The sequence below is a fragment of the Myotis yumanensis genome, unplaced genomic scaffold (genome assembly GCF_028538775.1).
Source record: "Myotis yumanensis isolate MYYU_CA2020_CCGP unplaced genomic scaffold, mMyoYum1.0.hap1 SCAF_16, whole genome shotgun sequence".
Lineage (NCBI taxonomy): Eukaryota > Metazoa > Chordata > Mammalia > Chiroptera > Vespertilionidae > Myotis > Myotis yumanensis.
Window position 1 is genome coordinate 29,798,237 of NW_027223767.1, and position 18,993 is coordinate 29,817,229.

The 18,993-nt window shown below is 44.9% G+C and overlaps 1 protein-coding gene across 1 annotated transcript in view; it reads left to right on the top strand.

The window, feature by feature from the left end:
- Window positions 1-18,993, top strand: part of LOC138994432 (leucine-rich repeat-containing protein 37B-like) — a 73,327-nt gene that overhangs the window by 15,760 nt on the left and 38,574 nt on the right. The gene's annotated exons all lie outside the window — the stretch shown is intronic.

The following is an 18,993-nucleotide window of genomic DNA, read 5'->3' on the forward strand; positions in this document are numbered from 1 at the left end:
CAAACAAACCAGATACCTGCTTTTAGCAGCCGAGGCCTAAGAGCTGGAGCCAAGCCTCAGAGCTAAAGCTGGCCCAGAATTAAAAAAAAAGAAAAAAAGGAGTGGTTGGGAGCTTCAGTCACCTGCCAGCCTGAAAACAGCCCTCAGCCCCTCACTCAGACTGGGCAGGCACCCCAGTGGGGACCCCCACCCTGAAGGGGGTGTGACCAGCTGCAAACAGCCATCATCCCCTCACCCAGGCTCGCCAGGCACCCAAGCAGGACCCCCACCCTGATCCAGGACACCCTTCAGGGCAAACCAGCCAGCCCCCACCCGTGCACCAGGCCTCTATCCTATATAGTAAAAGGGTAATATGCCTCCCAGCACCGGGATCAGTGGAGCCGCGAGGCCTCCCAGCACCGGGATCAGCGTGACAGGGGGCAGCACCCAAACCCTCTAATCGCCCTGCGGCTCTGTGTGTGGCAGGAGGTGGGGCCACAACCTCCCTATCCACCCTGCTCTGTACATGACAGGGGAAGGCGCCCCAACCCCCTGATCAGCCCTGCTCTGTGCCGGATAGGGGGGAGCTCCCCAGCCCCGATTGGCCCTGCGGCTCTGTGTGTGACAGGGTGCAGCGCCCCAATGCCCCCCCCACCCCCATGAGCCCTACTCTGTGTGTGACGGGGTAGAGCCATAATATCCCCATCGGCCCTACCCTGAGTGTGACAGGGTGTGGCACCCCAACCCCCTGATCCGCCCTGCTCTGTGTGTGACAGGGGGCAGTGCCCCAACTCCCCTATCGGCTCTACTCTGTGAGTGACAGGGGGGAGCTCCCCAACCCCCTGATGGGCCCTGCTCTGTGCGTGACAGGGGGGAGCTCCCCAACCCCCTGATCGACCCTGCTCTGTGCGTGACAGGGTACGGAGCCCCAACCCTCCTGATGGGCCCTGCTCTGTGAGTGACAGGGGGTGGCACCGCCACCTCCCCATCGACCCTGCCTTGAGTGTGACAGGGGGCGGTGCCCCAACCCCCCAATCGGCCCTACCCTGAGCATGACTGAGGGTGGCATCGCAACCTCCCGATCCACCCTGCTCTGTGCATGACGGGGCGGGGCCCCAACTCCCCAGTCGGCCCTGCTCTGAGCCCGACCAGGGGCTGCACCTAGGGATTGGGCCTGCCCTCTGCCACCTGGGAGCAGGCCTAAGCCAGCAGGTTGTTATCTCCCGAGGGGTCCCAGAGAGCGAGAGGGCACAGGCCGGGCTGAGGGGTCCCCCCTCCCCCCGAGTGCACAAATTTTTGTGCACCGGGCCTCTAGTAGTACTAGTATAATAAAAAAGGAACAATTCTACAGCAGAATACCTATGGGATTCATTCTCTATCTCTATCTCTATCTCTATCTCTATCTCTATCTCTATCTCTAATCTCTCTGATCTGGGGATCCTGGAGACTGTTTTCAGAGCCAAGAATGGTCCCCCAATCTCAAGGTGCCTAGACTTTTTTCATTGCTCATAAGGGCTGACTGCCTTCTGCTATCCCTTCCTCTCTTTGTATGGAGGGAGCTCTTCCTCAATTCCCTGCTGGCTCTGGGCCTATGCAGAAACACCTCAGGGACCACTCCCCAGGCCCTGCACACCTGGTGGGGCCCCAGGGGGCTAGGTCTTCCCAGGATGGTACCCCATGCCCATATCTGTGCTTTGTGGTTTGTGGGCTGTGTTCCACTCCATGTCCTGTAGGCTCTCTCCCCCATGGTGGGCAGGAGGACTAGCCCTGACATGGCACCAGGCTGGAACAACAGCTGCTGGTCTCTACCAGTAATAGGAAATTTGTGAGAACTTTATGAGAAATGGATGAGAACTAGCAAGGGTTTATCAATTTTTATTAATCTTTCCAAATTATTCGTCTTTGATTTTGCTGATTTTTCTCTTTTGTTTGTTTTCTGGGTCATTGCTTACCAATCTTATTATTTTCTTCCTTCTACTTTGGGTTTAATTAGCTCAAGTTTTTCTAGCTTTTTAAGGTGGATGCCTTATTCATTTATTTCATGTCTTTCTTCTTTTGTAATAGAAACATTTAAACCTATACATTCTCTTTTAGGTTATGCCATTTTTTTTTAATATGATGTGTTTTCATAATTTAGTTTAAAATTTCCCTGGCAATTTTATATTTGTCCTGTGGGTAATATAGAATTGTGTTCTTTATTTTCAAATATTTGGGAGTGTTCTAGGTATCTTATTGTTATTGATTTCTAACTAAATTCCATTATTGTCAGAGAATATACTCTGTTCTATTTTAATTCTTGGATATTTATTGAGACTTGTTCCCTGGCCAGCATATAGTGTATCTTGATGAATGTCCCATGCACATGTGAAAAGAATATGTATTCTGCACTTGCATTTTCAGCAATATGTTGAATATGCTGTGCTTAGCTGTCATTTTCTTTGTATTTATCCTGCTTAGGGTTCCTGAGCTTTGTGAATCTATAGTTTGATGCCTTTCATCCATTATGTCTCCAAATGTTATTTTATTTTCCATTCTCACTCTCTTTCTGGTACTCCAGTTACATGTGTGTTACTTTGTTTGATATTTTCCCGGATATCATGGATGTGCTCTTTTTTAATTTACAACATTTTTTAATATTTTGTGTTTCAGTTTAGATATTTTCTTTTGACCTGTCTTCAAGTTTACCGTTTTCTTTTTTCTCTGTTCTATCTGCTGTTAGCCTAGGTAATGCAACCTCAAATTATAAGACCTTATTTTACATTTCTTGCATTCCTTTTCTTTTAAAGGTTTCAGTGTCTCTGATAAGATATCCATCTCTTCATTCATGCTGATCACCTTTTCTACCAAATCTTTAATCATTTTATAACTGTTTTTTTACTTACTTTTAAAATATGTTTTTCTTGATTTTGGAGAGAGAAAAAGGGAGAGAAAAAGAGAGCTAGAAACTTCTATGAGAGAGAGACACATTGATTGGCTGCCTCCTGCATGCCCTGTACTGGGGATGGAGCCTGCAACCTGGGCATGTGTCCTGACTGGGAATTGAATTGGGGACCTCTTGGTTCTTAGGTTCTTGGTTCTTAGGTTGATGCTCAATCACTGAGTCACACTGGCTGGGCTTATCACAGTTTTTTAAAAGTCCCCATTTGATAATTTCAACATCAGGGCCATGTCTAGTTCTGCTTCTACTGAATATTTCTTTTCTTATATCCAGGTCACATTTTCTTGTTTCATACATTTCAAATATTTGAGGGTTTCCTAGGTATCACTTTTTAAATTGTGTATTGGGCACTCCCTTCATACTCATGATGAAATTTCTGAGAGCTGGCTTCTATGAGTTGGGCAGGGTGAGAAGAAGAAAACAGAAACTGCTGCATCATCCACTTTCTGATAATGGACCTTTTTACCTACCTCCATGATTATAGCACTTAGCACATTGAGTTATATGTGTTATTTATGCCATTTTCTCTTTAAAAAATTTAGACCATGTCTTGTTGACTTTAAACCAAATTCATTCCACGTCTTCATGGATTTTAACCAAATCCTAGCACATGTTGGTGATAACATGATGAATTTCTGACATAGTCTCTATTTCTTATATTTTGTTCTTTTTTAAATTATTTATTGTTCAGATTATTACAGATGTCCCTCTTTTCCCCCGATAGCTTCCCTCCACCTGGTTCCCACCCCACCCCAGGCCCTCACCACCCTATTGTCTGTGTCCATAGGTACTGCATACATGCATGTAAGATCTTTGTCCCATCTCTTCCCGCAACCCCCCACATCCCCTTTCCCTGAGAATTGTCAGTCCACTCTATTTCCATACCCCTGATTCTATTACATTCACCAGTTTATTCTGTTCATCAGATTTTTTATTCATTTGATTTTTAGATTCACTTGTTGATAGATATGTATTTGTTGTTCATAATTTTTTATCTTTACCTTTTTCTTCTTCTTCCTCTTCTTAAAGAATACCCTTCAGCATTTCATATAATACTGGTTTGGCTGTGATGAACTCCATTAGCTTTTTCTTGTCTGTGAAGCTCTTTATCAGACCTTCAATTCTAAATGATAGTTTTGCTGGGCAGAGTAATCTTGGTTGTAGGTTCTTACTATTCATCATTTTGAATATTTCTTGCCACTCCCTCCTGGCCTGCATTGTTTCTATTGAGAAATCAGCTGACAGTCATATGTGTATCCCTTGTAGGTAACTAACTGTTTTTCTCTTGCTGCTTTTAAGATCCTCTCTTTGTCTTTTGCCCTTGGCATTTTATTTTATTTTATTATTATTTTTTTTTAATATATTTTATTGATTTTTTACAGAGAGGAAGGGAGAGAGATAGAGAGTTAGAAACATCGATGAGAGAGAAACATCAATCAGCTGCCTCCTGCACATCTCCTACTGGGGATGTGCTCGCAACCCAGGTACATGCCCTTGACCGGAATCGAACCTGGGACCTTTCAGTCCGCAGGCCGACGCTCTATCCACTGAGCCAAACCGGTTTCGGTGCCCTTGGCATTTTAATTATGATGTGTCTTGGTGTGGACCTCTTTGGGTTCCTCTTGTTTGGGGTTCTCTGCGCTTCCTGGACTTGTAAGTCTATTTCTTTCACCAGGTGGTGGAAGTTTTCTGTCATTATTTCTTCAAATAGGTTTTCAATATCTTGCTCTCTCTCTTCTTCTGGCATCCCATAATTCAGATGTTAGTGCGCTTGAAGTTGTTCCAGAGTCTCCTTACACTGTCTTCATATTTTTGGATTCCTTTTCTTTTTGCACTTCTGGTTGGGTGTTTTCTGCTTCCTCATATTTCAAACCTTTGACTTTGGGATCCTCTACTCTACTGTTGAATCTCTGTATATTATTCTTTATTTGAGTCAGTGTATGCTTAATTTCTGACTGGTCCTTTTCTGTGTTTTTTTGTTGTTGTTGTTGTTGTTGTTGTTTTTGCATTCTCACTAAATCCTTGAAGGTCTCACTAAGTTCCTCAGAGGTTTCTAGAAGATTCTTGAGTAACCTTATAACTGTGGTTTTGAACTGTGTATCCATTAGTTTGCTTTCTTCCATTTCTTTCATTTGTGACACGTTTCTTTGTCTCCACATTTTGGCTGCTTCCCTGTGTTTGTTTACCTCCAAGCCAATTGGCTGTGAGGACCAGCTGTGTCTACAATGGAAGAGATGCTATGTAGGAGACACCCTTATGCGGCAGGACTTGCTTCAGTGGGGCTTTGGTGCTCACTGAGTCTGCCCCTTGAGTGTGTCACTTATGGATGTGAAGAGTTGTAATCTGGAATGGTCTCACACTGACCACTGTGTACACTGACTCTTGGATCTCCAAGGATGTGCAAAGTCAGCCATTGCCTGGGGCCACCCAGCAGGAGCTACAGAGAGATCAGCAGATTCCTCCTCTTTGTATGGGGTTTGGAAGTGTCCAGATGAGGCCCAGCTGTGAAGCAAGGTAGTCTGGCCTTTGCCTTCTTTTGATAGCTTTGGGGCTCCCTGACCCCGCTGCAGTTTGACAGGTTTTAGGCTGAGAAAGGACCAGCCATTCATATGCAAAAGCTGCTGTGCACAGCGTGGGTGGGGTTGTAAATTGGGTGGGGTGGGGTGGGGTCTCAGGGAATCTCCAGGGTGGAGCAAACAGCAATGGCTGCCAGGCATCCCTGCACTGGGGAGGTCCCAGCTCAGGAACAATGACTGTTGCGAGCACCTCCATCTGGAAGAAAGCTGCCCCAAGTTCCTGCCCTGATGCCAGACAGTCCAGTTTCTCCCCGTATGTGTTTGGGTCCCCCAAAGTCTCGTCCGGCACTGTAGCTCAGAGCATGCAGGAGTGTGTATCTCCCTCCCAATTAAAAAAGTAAAAACCAGCACACTTGGGTACCATCCTGTTCCACATCTCAACACCTCTGCACCTCCACACCTCCGTACCTCCTACCAGTCTCAATGCGCTTTCTTCTTTACATCTCTAGTTATAGTTCTTCCACTCAGTCAGCTTTTCCGCACTTCTGGTTGATAGTTGTTATGTATTTTAGTTGTAATTTTGATATGGTTGTGGGAGGCAGCAAGTATAGGTGTTTACCTATGCCACCATCTTGGTTCTACTTTCGTTCTTTTAATAAAGGTGATTTATTGAATATAAAATTCTTTATTAGTAATTGTGTATGTAAGAGTTTCCATTTCAGCCGAAACCGGTTTGGCTCAGTGGATAGAGCGTCGGCCTGCGGACTGAAAGGTCCCAGGTTCGATTCCGGTCAAGGGCATGTACCTGGGTTGCGGGCACATCCCCAGTGGGAGATGTGCAGGAGGCAGCTGGTCGATGTTTCTCTCTCATCGATGTTTCTAACTCTCTATCTCTCTCCCTTCCTCTCTGTAAAAAATCAATAAAATATATTTTAAAAAAGAGTTTCCATTTCAATCCTATATCCAGGAAATAGCCCTTTGTCTTATGAGTTTTTACTTGAATTAGAAAATTATATGCTTATGTACAAAGTATGTGCTTATTCTGCCTTATTCTGTTGAATGAATAATGTGATGGAGTCTTAGGAGACTTGAAATGGTTGAAAAGCATCTTAGAAATTTCCTAGGTCTGTGGTTGGCAAAGTGTGGCTCGCGAGCCACATGCGGCTCTTTGGCCCCTTGAGTGTGGCTCTTCCTAAGCCTTAGGAGTACCCTAATTAAGTTAATATCAATGTACCTACCTATATAGTTTAAGTTTAAAAAATTTGTCTCTAAAGAAATTTCAATCGTTGTACTGTTGATATTTGGCTCTGTTGACTAATGAGTTGGCCGACCACTGTATTAGGTAGTAAATTGATATTCCCATGTGAAATTGATGTGCCTACAATCACACAAATAGAATTGGTCATTTTAATATTTGACTGAGTGCATTATTTACTAATGTTTCTCCAATGGTAACCACACCTGATACATAGTGGAACTTAATAAATATTTGGTGAATGAATGAATAAATTACTGATTTGACTAACAATATGTGTCCCACTATGGAGTTGAAATACTAGAGCAGTGGTTCTCAACCTTCCTAATGCCGCGACCCTTTAATACAGTTCCTCATGTTGTGATGACCCCCGATTTCATTGTTACAAATTGAACATAATTAAAGCATAGTGATTAATCACAAAAACAATATGTAATTATATATGTGTTTTTCCGATGGTCTTAGGCGACCACTGTGGAAGGGTCGTTTGACCCCCAAAGGGGTCGCGACCCACAGGTTGAGAACCGCTGTACTAGAGGAATGAAAAGATCAGGAAGGCCATGACTCAAGGTCTTCGTGTTTGGGGATGACCCAAGGCCTCTTAGGCAGTGGGGCAGAAAGTAGCCAGCAGTCACCATGGTGGATCCTCAACATGGAGGGGCTTGATTTGTGCCGTAGCTTTCTGACTCATTCCAGCCTCTTTGAGGCCCCATGTCAGTCCAGCAGAGTGCTCTAGCCATGAGTACAGGGAATTCCGGCTAAACAATTCATGTTCTGTAACATCACTGCCTAGTCCTGCTCTGCTCCCCTCCTCATTGCTTCCCAAGTCCTGGCCCTGCTGGATTGGTTTCACTTTAGTTTCTGGCTCTGTAGTTTCATTTCCCCAGGTGTCAATCTCAGCTCTCTCCCTTCAAGAGCAGAGGCTCCATGGATGGTTCTCGGATAACATTGCCCCTGTATGGTCCAGCCTCATCCTCCTTTTTTCAGGTGTGGCCCAGAGTCAGGTTGCAGCAGACTTGGCTCCATCTTTCAAGTAGGTAGAAACAATGTCCTGGGAACCCCTTTCTAGCATCCTAGAGAGGCAGTGTCTCCATGCACCTCCTTCTCTCTGCTTCTCTATCTTGAGTTCTTATCATGCTCCTCTGTGTGTGTACGGTAGATCAAAGCATACAGGTGGGCATTGGATTAGATCCTTCCCCTTGTCCCTGTGCTCCTTCTTTATTCCCCACTCACTAAAAGGCATTCCCTCCTACCCAGCTTCCAAGCCAGTAACCTGGGAATCACCCTTGGCTCAACCCTCCACTTCACCTCCTTCATCTACAGTAGTCCCCCTTATTTGTGGTTTCACTTTCCTTGGTTTCAGTTAGCCATGGTCAATTGTGGTCCAAAATATTAAATGGAAAATTCATATGTAAACAATTTATGAGTTTTAAATTGCACACTGACCTGAATCATGCCTTGGCTCAGTGTACCCACGCTGTATGCACTACCTGCCAGTTAGTCACTTAGTAGCCATCTGAGTTATCATATTGACTGTTGGTATCACAGTGCTTGTGTTCAAGTAACACTTATTTTACTTCATGATGGCTCCAAAGTACAAGAGTGGTGACCTTGGCAATTGGAATATGTCAAAGAGAAGCTGTCAAGTGCTTCCTTTAAGTGAAAAGGTGTGCATGTGGTAGAGGAAAGAACATAGTATATATAGGGCTCAATAATACAGGTTTTAGGCATCCACTGGGGTTCTTGGAACATATCCCTCACAGATAGGGGAACTACTGTATTCAATCAGTGACTTGATTGCATTTTGAAATTAAGTATATCTGCTTCTCACCATTCCCACTGCCAGTCATACGTCAGGCCCTCATCATTTCCCTCCCCGACATCTGTAAGAGTGTCCTATCAACTCGATTTTCTTCCAGTTTGCCCCTCTCAAATCTGTCCCATCATCACACAGCATCCAAAGTGATTTTGCTAAAGTGCAAATCAGTCTCTTGTCTCTTTCTGTTGAAAAATCCTTCAAATACTCTTCATCGTTTCCAGCATGAAATGGAAGCTTCTCTTCTGTGACCTGACTTCTGCCTCCCTCTTTGGCCACATCCCTTACTACCTTCAAATTTCATGGAAACCAAGACTCAGCCCAGTGCACAAATTTGTGCATGGGTAGGATCCGGCCCACCCAGCCCCAATTGGGGTGGATCAGGGCCAGGTAAAATGCTTCATAAAGAATCCTGAAGGTTTGCTTGAACCCGTCAAATACTAGTGACACTTTAAACTTCTGTCAGGAATTTTACTTGCCCTGAAGTCATTGCCCTCCACCCTTGACTGCCAAAGAACAGGCTGTGATGGGGTTGAAGGCCTTTTCTACTATAAGAGGTGTGGGGCTGGCTGGCTGAGGGATGGAGTATGGCTGCTCAGATGAACTACTTCAACCAGTTCACTGTCCTCCAGACTCCATCCTGAACCCTGCACTTGGATAATTGTGTACTTGTTTCTTCAATCTACAATCTCACTTCCCCCAAGTGACTTGGCTACTATATTGGCAAAACCCAAAGGATTTACCCCTTTTTGGTTTATGATCTTGGCAAAATGATCATGTGTTCCAGCTCACCTTGGAATTCCAATCTCAGGAGTTGCTTGCAAAGAATTCTCTAGATCTAGACATTCCACCTTCTTCTGGCTAGTGCTCTCGGCCCCAACACCCAATGTTCTCCCCAACACTCATGCATCTCAGCACTGTCTAGGAGAACACAGAATGTCAAGATTGGCCACCTCTGTTTCCCGCTCCTCAGCATCTTTATAGTCTATTTGAGAGTCTGGTACCTTCAGAGTTTCCCTGTATGTTCCATCTCAGAAGGTCATACCTTTTAAGGAAGTTTGGTCCTCTTTGGACCAGAAGTTGGAAGATCTTAGGTCTTAACACACATCCTGTGTGACTTTGATCAATTCTGTTAAATTCTCTAGGTTTTGCTTCCTATCCTATACAAAACAGATTGGGATCAGATAAAACCATGGATATGGATATGCTGAGGGTAATAAAAAGTACTAGGCAGGGCCTTTGCCAGGCCATATTACTGCTGGAGTTGCCAGTCCTACCTGCAGCTCCCAGAGGCTGGGAGGACAAAATGACAATAGATGTGAAAGTGCCCAGAATGGAGTTATGAGCACAGAGCCAGTCGAAGACGTAGAAGGGGAAGCCTCTATATTACCTTGAGTCAGGGAAAGTGAGAGGTTTCTTTGCAGTGAGAGGGTGGGTGACCCACAGAGTGCTTTTGGAGCTTCCTAGAACCCAGGCAGGGTGGACTCCTGCTGCCACGTTTCACATTCCTGAACTGGAAAGAGTTAAGTCCTAGAATAGTACCCCTTGCAATAAATCCACTGGGTATGGGGGTTGAGGGCAGGGAAGGAGGGGAATTATCACCTCATTAGGGCTTGGGAATCCCATTTTGAGTAGAGTGTGAGAATGCCCAGTTCATTCTTACTTCACTTAGCTAAATGGAGTTCACATCCTGAGTCTGTGTTACCGATCATTCCCCTCCACCCCCTCATTAAAACTGATAGTTTGGACTGCCTCTGGACACTTATTAAACAGATACTTATTAAACACCTACTGTGTAGACAGAGATAAACATACTATGTTTTCTGCATCAAGGAGCTCACTCTTCAGTGGAAGAAGCAATCAAGTAGGTGAAAGGACAGAACGGGGCTGATAACCGTGTTCCTAACTCCTCTTCAAGCAAAAGCCATAGAATGTATCAGTTGCTCAGCCAGCCCTTATCTCAGCCAATAGGAACGCAAGGAAACTAGCCCAAGGCCAAAAGTGTGCTAGCCACCTCCTGTCTTTGTGTAACCAGACCCTAGCTGCACCCTACCCTTGCATCATTAGCCCCCGCCCCCCCCCCCCCCCCATCACTCAACCAACCAGAATCGGCCAAATCAGTGGTCCGAGTGAGCCCCACCCCCTGTCCCAAGCCCTATAAATTCTTTGTTCTCTTAGAACTCGGGGCTCTCTCTTGCATCCAGTAATGGAGGCAGGAGGGGGACCAAGTCCCGGGCTTGAATAAAAGACCCTTTGCTTTTGCATCGGAAAAGGCTCCCTGGTCGTGGATTATTGGGGACCCCGAACTCTGGGCATAACATAGGTATGTTACAGGTGACATGATGGAGGTAGCTCAGGAGCTGTAGGAGCACAGAGGGAGGTGCAGGATACAGTTGGAGGAGAGCTTAGGGAAGCTTCTTCTAGAGAAGATGAGCACATTTTGTTGTGTGTTCAAGAGGCATTTGTTATCATTCTCTATCCCCTATTGTTTAGAAATGGCTTCAGTGTATAAATCGTGGAGGCCATTAATTTAGCTAAACATATTGGCACGAGTCCTTTGTACTCTTTTTTTTTATCCTCACCTGAGAATATGTTTATTGATTTGAAGGAGGGAGGGAGGGGGAGAAAGAGAAAAAGAGAGAGAAAAACATCAATTAGCGGCCTCCTATATTCACCCCATCTGTGGATTGACCTGCAACTTAGGTATGTGCCCTGACCAGGAATCAAACCTACAACCTTTCAATGTACAGGACGATGCTCATCCAACTGAACCACCCGGCTAGAGCTGAAATAGAATAGTTCTTTTTTTTTTTTTTTTAAATTAAATCTTTATTGTTCAGATTATTACATTTGTTCCTCTTTTTTCCCCCCATAACTCCCCTCCTTCCAGCTCCCACCCCACCCTCCACCCTCACTCCCCACCCACTGTGTTCATCCATAGGTGCATGATTTTTGTCCAGTCACTTCCCGCATCTCCCACACCCCTTTTTCCCCCAAGAATAGTCAGTCTATTCCCTTTCTATGTCCCTGATTCTATTATAATCACCAGTTCGTTCTGTACATCAGGTTATTTATTCACTTGATTCTTAGATTCATTTGTTGATAGATGCATGTTTGTTGTTCATAATTTGTATCTTTACCTTTTTCTTCTTCTTCCTCTTCTTAAAGGATACCCTTCAGCATTTCATATAATACTGGTTTGGCGGTGATGAACTCCTTTAGCTTTTCCTTATCTGTGAAGCTCTTTATCTGACCTTCAATTCTGAATGATAGCTTTGCTGGATAAAGTAATCTTGGTTGTAGGTTCTTGGTATTCAGCACTTTGAATATTTCTTGCCATTCCCTTCTGGCCTGCAAAGTTTCTGTTGAGAAATCAGCTGACAGTCGTATGGGTATTCCCTTGTAGGTAATTGAGCCTCTTTCTCTTGCTGCTTTTAAGATTTTCTCTTTGTCTTTTGCTCTTGGCATTTTAATGATGATGTGTCTTGGTGTGGTCCTCTTTGGATTCCTTTTGTTTGGGGTTCTCTGCGCTTCTTGGACCTGTAAGTCCATTTCTTTCACCAGGTGGGGGAAGTTTTCTGCCATTATTTCTTGAAATAGGTTTTCAATATCTTGCTGTCTCTCATCTTCTGGCACTCCAATGACTCTGATATTAGACCGCTTAAAGCTGTCCCAGAGGCTCCTTACACTATCTTCACACTTTCGGATTCTTTTTTCATTTTGCTTTTCCAATTGGGTGTTTTTTGTCGAATCTTTGGTTTGATTATTGTACTCCTCTGGTCTGCTATTGGGTATAATATTCTTTATTTCAGTCCGTGTATGCTTACTTTCTAATTTCTTTATCGTAGCATCGAGGGTCTCATTAGTTTTCGTGAGGCTCTGCACAAATTTATGGCAAGCCCTCAAAATTGCGATTCTTAGCTCCATATCCTCCATTTCTGTCATGTTTTTTTGTCTCCGCATCTTTTATGCTTTCTTGGTGCACCCCCTTGTGGTCTCTGTGCGCAGTCTTGTTCTAGCCAAGCCTTAATTGTTGTAGTTAACACTAGAGGGATTTGACCCCCAGGCCGACTGGCTATAGGAATCAGCTGTATGGAAAACGTCTGCCTTCTGGGGAGGCGCTAATCCAGCCTTTGCCTGAGGCGATCGGCAAATGGCTGTGCGCAGGGTTTGGGCGGGGCGGGATCAACAGGGCGGGCGGAGGGAGCAGTTATGGCCACGCTCAGTCCCGTTCCCAGAGGCTCTGCTTCCCAGAACCCCGGCAGCCGCTGCAAACCTCGGAGAGAAAGCTGCCCTCAGGTTCCAACTGATGCCGGATAATCCCGCTTCTCCCGTTTGAGTCTGGGTCCCTAGAGACTCGCCCGGATCTGGAGCCCAGAGTCTGAGACTCACTCCCGACAGAAAACGACAACCGCGCCCTCAGCCACCAGCCCGCTTTGCGCGTGCACCTCGGTACCTTTGTATTTTCCACACTGCGCCGCCTCTGAGCCTCGATTTGCTGTTCTCTTTCCTTCTAGTTGTAGAGTCTCTCTTCAGCCAGCCTTCCTGTGGTTCTGGGTGATGTCCGTTCAGTCTTTTAGTTGTATTTTTGAAATGGTTGTTTGCGGCAGTGGTCTCCGGTGTTTACCTACGCCGCCATCTTGGTCTCCCCGAAATAGAATAGTTCTTGCATTTAGCCTGTGTGGGACTTCTCAGAATACTTAGTTGAAATTTGCAATGTCTGATGACTACAGAAAGCAAAAGCTCTAGTATTGTCCTGGGCTTTATGAAATCTGTCTTCCTGTGAAATACATGAAGATGGGATTTAGTATTGATGCTAAAATTTTCAGAAGCCTGATTATAACAAGAGATCCACCCGCATATGAGGCTAATCTTGGAATGAGTTCCATTTAAAAATCATTGCTAATAATAATAATAATAATAAATAAAAACCATTACTATGTATTAGACACTGGGAATAAGATGCAGCCCCTTTTCTCTTGGAGTTTACATACTGGAGGTTGTGCCAGACAACAAACAAGGAGTTAAGTAAAATAGATTATAAAAGGGCTGTGAAGGAAGCAAATTGGATGCCAGTTACAGTATTTCAAAAAAATTATTTAACATGCTAGCTTTAACACCCTAAGTATTTTCTCCATGTGTGCGCACAGGGTAGACCTCAGAAAAGTGGCATTGTTACTTTTCTAGATTAACGGCTGTGTTGAGCCAAGGTGGGAGGGGGGCATTTTCCCATACCACTGTAAAGGGTTTTTCAGTTGGTTTCAGATGCTCTTTCCCTCCAAAACGCCATCTACAGGAAGTTTGGAGTCATCACTACACAATGGTAGCCCCTGTGTAATGGAGTGGTGAATAAAAACCCAGGCGTGGAGCCCTGGCTGGGTGTCTCTTTTGATTAGAGCACTGTCCCAAGCACCAAGTGCACCAAGGAGTTGTAGCCTGATTCAATTCCTGGTTAGGGCATGACATTGCAGGTCGATCCCTGGTTGGGGCTTGTATGGGAGGCAGCCAATTGATGTTTCTTTCTCTCTCACATCAAGGTATCTCTCTCCCTTTCTCTCTCTCTCTCTCTCTCTCTCTCTCTCTCTCATCAATAAACATAACCTCGGGTAAGAATACAAAAAAAACCGCCCTGGCCGGTTTGGCTCAGTGGATAGAGCGTCAGCCTGCGGACTGAGGGGTCCCGGGTTCGATTCTGGTCAGGGGCATGTGCCTTGGTTGCGGGCACATCCCCAGTGGGGGGTGTGCAAGGAGGCGGCTGATCGATGTTTCTCTCTCATTGATGTTTCTAACTCTCTATTCCTCTCCCTTCCTCTCTGTAAAAAATCAATAAAATATATATATTTAAAAAAAATACCAAAAAAACCCAAAATAAAACAAAACAAAGAATCAGACATGAATACTGAGAATTTTGAGGAAATGGCAACATTTTTGAACTGAAAAGTGTGTCCCACTCCACACCACTCTAACTGGTGTATTTTGTAGGTCAGCTACTTTTCCTGGAAGCAGTATGGCCATTGGGAGTAAGACTCTCAGATTTCACCTTTAAAGAGGAGCTCAGATTGCCAGACTGGACTAGCTCTTCTGAATTTCCTGAGATGCCAGGCCCTGTGACTTCCTTGGAAAGCTCTTCAATACTCCCCAACTCCCCACCTTCTTTTACACCCCCTCCCCACATCCCACCATGCCTGGGCTCTGGGGCCCCCCAAGTGTGCAGTCCAAATCCTGCCTCACTGTGCGTGGGGAGGGGAGACCCAGAGGGAGATAGTTATCTTTTCTGCAGGTGAAAGGAACCACTTGGTCCCTGGTGATTTTGGGGAAGAGGCTCACTTTTCTATAGTCACTTCAGTCCAAGAATAATAAAGGTTGCCTAAATAAAGGTTGGAACTTGAAGTGGGGGAGGGGTGCTTGGTTGCTAAGGAGCACATGCATGACAGAGCTGCCAATTGTGACATGGCTGCAAATTGTTGGGCTCCTGCTCAGCGCAGGTACTTGCATCCCATTTATCTGGGTTGCGTGTATGTGCCCCAGTCTCCTGGATCGCTCACTGTGCTCTTAGTCTCCTGGTTCGCTCGTTGTGCCCCAGTCTTCTGGGTCACTCTCCTTGCCCCATTCGCCTTGGTGGCTCACTGTGCCCCGGACCTCTGCCTGTCATGTCCGGGCTGCACATGTGGGCCCCACAGTTCCTGTTCCTGTGGCAGCTGTTGTGGCTGCAGGTCCAGGCAGCTCCGATTCCGGAGTCAGCCATGGACTCTAGCCTGCTGACCTCCATCCCCCTGGGACCTACCGAGCCCTGGTCTTGGAATCAGCAAAACCCTGCAAACCTTGAATTTCTTTCTGTCAACCATGATGCCTCAGCTGTACTTGCAGAGGCCCCTGAGAAAAGGGAACCTTCTGCGAACCCTCAAGAGGCTTCAACTCAGCTTCCAACCCAACAAGAAGCCTCAACTCAGTCTTCAGTGTCCCAAGAGCCTTTGAAATTTTTGTTCGACCACCAACAAGATCAAGATAAGCAGCAACCCTACCCTGAAAATGTTCAATCTTCAAAGAGCTCGGCTCTACCTCCTGTGTCTCTAGCCAATATACAAACTTCTTCAGTCCATCTGAAGGGTCAAGGTCAACTTCAAAAATCCACTATGGCTGTTGAAGCTCAACCTTCAGTACATCACGAAGCAATATCTTCACTTCCAGATTGGGGTAAAGTTCAGCATGAAGTGTTGTCTATCAATGTTGATGATGTGGATCTGGGGATTTTGATAAAGCCAAAGACCCCTAAGAAGAATGAACCACCTTCAACTGACAAGGAGGTCTCTTTTTACCCTCCCAGGCCAACTGAAAATATCTACCCTCCATACCAGCAGGAGAGCCCAGCTCAGCCTATTTCACAGGCTGACGTCCTGCAGCAGACTACAGCTCCTCCAAAGCACTCTGAGGTGACAGTTCCACGTCCACAGCCTGTTCATTCTCAGCAGCCAACCTTTCCACATTTGGACCTGGGACTCACCATCACCCCAGAACCAACTTTGGTAACTGATGCTCCTCCAAAGCACCCTGAAATGACACTTCCATATTCAGAGCCTGTTCAGGCTCTGCAGCCAACCTTGTCTGAGGTCTCAGCTCTATCTTTTGATATGGAAGTTGCCAGAACTCGGCAAGCAGACTCATATGAGATGGTACCTCCAGTGACTGAGCAGAGTGCCACCATGAACATCTGTGAGTTCTGTACCTGCAGTATTGGGACACTGTCGTGTACTGGTTTTGGCACAAATCAGAAGCTCCACAAAGTGCCTGTGTCAGAGCCCGGCATCTACAACGGCACCTTCACCATCTTGTAAGAATTGCCTTTCCTCACTTAATCTCTGCATCTTGGCTGACATGGCAGCCTTTTCCTTGAGGTCTTCCTGGGCCTTCCTCACCCCACCCCCCTCCAACCCACTTTGACGGACTTTCTGGTTTTATCTTCGTTTGACAACTATTCCTTATCTTTATTGTCCTTAATGTTATTGTTCCCCCTTAACCAGTCTTTTACTTGTAATTGTCAATTCCTGATCCATATTTTTAGCCCCATCATTTCATTCCTTAACCTCTGCTGTCCTCCCACTTTTGCTCCATCCTCTTTACAGCAACATGGCCCTCTTCCAATCTTATTGGTGGCGATACAATAAAGTGGTTAAGAGGAGAGTCTAGAGCCAGGTATGCCATGTATTAGTCTTGGGACTCAATTTGCACAACTTTAAAATGAAGATTAGGATAGTTGCCATCTTTAGTATTGTTTTGAGTTTTGAATGAGTTAATATGTGTAAAGTACTTGTATACGTGCCTAACATATGTCTGTGTTCGCTATTATTATTGATCCCTCAGTCATATCCAGAACTCATCTTTGCCCCCTGGCTTTCAATATAAATGACCCATTTTGTGTCCAACCCAGGTCTAAGTACTGTGGGAGCCACAGAAGTATGACATTGTCTATGGAATATGACAGTGGTAGGTGGGAAGAAAGGCAATGTGCATAAAAAAGGAAGTGAAATATATATTAAGTTCTAAAAGAAATGAAGGCTAGACGTGCTGTAATTCAGCAGAATCTGCAGTTACTGGGGTGTGGAAGTTAGGGAAAGCTGCATGGATAAGCTAGAACTTTAGCTGGGATTTAAAGGGTGGCTATAGTTTGGTAAATAGAGAAAAATTAGTGAGTACAGTCGAGACCAGTGGTTCTCAACCTTCTGACCCTATAAATACAGTTCCCCATGTTGTGACCCAACCATAAAATTATTTTCGGTGCTACTTCATAACTGTAATGTTGCTACTGGTATGAATCGTAATATAGCTGCTATGCAGGATGGTCTTAGGGACCCCTGTGAAAGGGTCGTTCGACCGCCAAAGGGGTCGCGACCCACATGTTGAGAACCGCTGGTCTAGACAGAGGCATGGCTGCAGGAGTGATCAGGACTTAATAGACCAGTCTGGTTATAAAGAATTGGTTTAGGAAGCAGTGAAAAATATGATTAAGAAAACTCTTGACTATCAGCTCTAGAGGTCTGGAAGTTACACTGAGATAAGGAGACCCACTGAAAATTTTCAAGTAAGAGAGACAAATGAGTAAAATAAGAGGATTGTCCAGCCTGTGTTGTTCAGTGGTTGAGCATCAACCCAGGAACCAAGAGGTCACTGGTTCGATTCCTAGTCAGGGCCTATCTTGATCCCTGGTGGGGGACATGCAGGAGTCAGCCGATCCATGATGTTTCTCTCTCACTGGTGTTCCCATCTCTCTATCCCTCTTCCTTCTTCTCTCTTAAAAAAAAATACCAAAAAGGATTATTTTAGATTCCATAGGTAGAGTGATCCAGAGAGGAAATCTTGACTCAGAGGGAGACTAAGTAGAATACTCTAGGAGTCCAGTGAGAAGACACTGAATCAGAGTAGTTGTGATAGAAGAAGAAAGAAAATCCTCGCAACACTATAAAGGACGAACTGACAAACTTTAGTAACTGACTGGAGTGAGGGATGGGATGTACAGGAAAGAGAAAGATCAAATATGACCCTGGAAAATTTCTGTCCTGGTTGATGAGGAGAATGATGGTGGTATGACAGGTGGGCATACAGCAGTTGGGAAAGAGAGCCAGTTTGAGGAGGTGAGCTCAGTTTGGGCATCTTTCATTGGTGAGCATAAAGCAACAAGAAGGCTTCTGCTTGAGTGGAGATGTCCACTAGGCAGAGGGGCAGACAGATATCTGACTTTCTCTGAGCTTCCTGAAAAATACGTAAACTGAATAGGTAAGTTGTTGCTGAGGGACGAGGAAAAGCTAAAGGTAAAGATGCAAAGTCATCCACAGAGTTAGTGTTTGAAACTGAACCTCAGGAATTTAACAGCTTTTTTTAAAAAAAAAAAAACACTTGCAATTCATGGACACATTCTTACTGTTTTGTTTTTAAGTGTCACAGAAGTATTAAAAGATATAATGTGAAAATCCCACGCAACCCTTTCTACCACTCCTGTTACTATTTTGGTGTGTGTCTATCCTTCCAATCTCTCTTTTCTTTTTGTATTTTCCCTCTAAGGAGGTAATACTTTACTCCTTGCTCAGTGATTTGTGCTTTTCCCTGTCAAATATGTCTATGTCCATACTAGTCCTCTCATTTCTAATTGCCCTTATCCTTCCAACACCTGGAGAGATTTCCAAAGAGAGCACTAAGCCAATGCTTTCCTGTGGCCTGGCATAAGGTTTCTTTACATTTATTTTCTTAAAATGATAATTTTTTGCCATTTTCCTGTTGAATTATTATTTTCTCATTGACTTGTAGGAGTCATTTTAGACACAAGTGATTTTGGAAAAGGAAATGTATTCAAAGTAATTAACTGGCATTACCTATCCAAGAAAAACAGTTCAGGTTCTGAGGAGATGCCTCAGTGTGCCAGTGGCCCCACATTATGTCTTTATTAATTGTGCAAACTGGGAAGCTGAGAGCGGTGGAAATTAGAAAGCTGGTGTTTTCT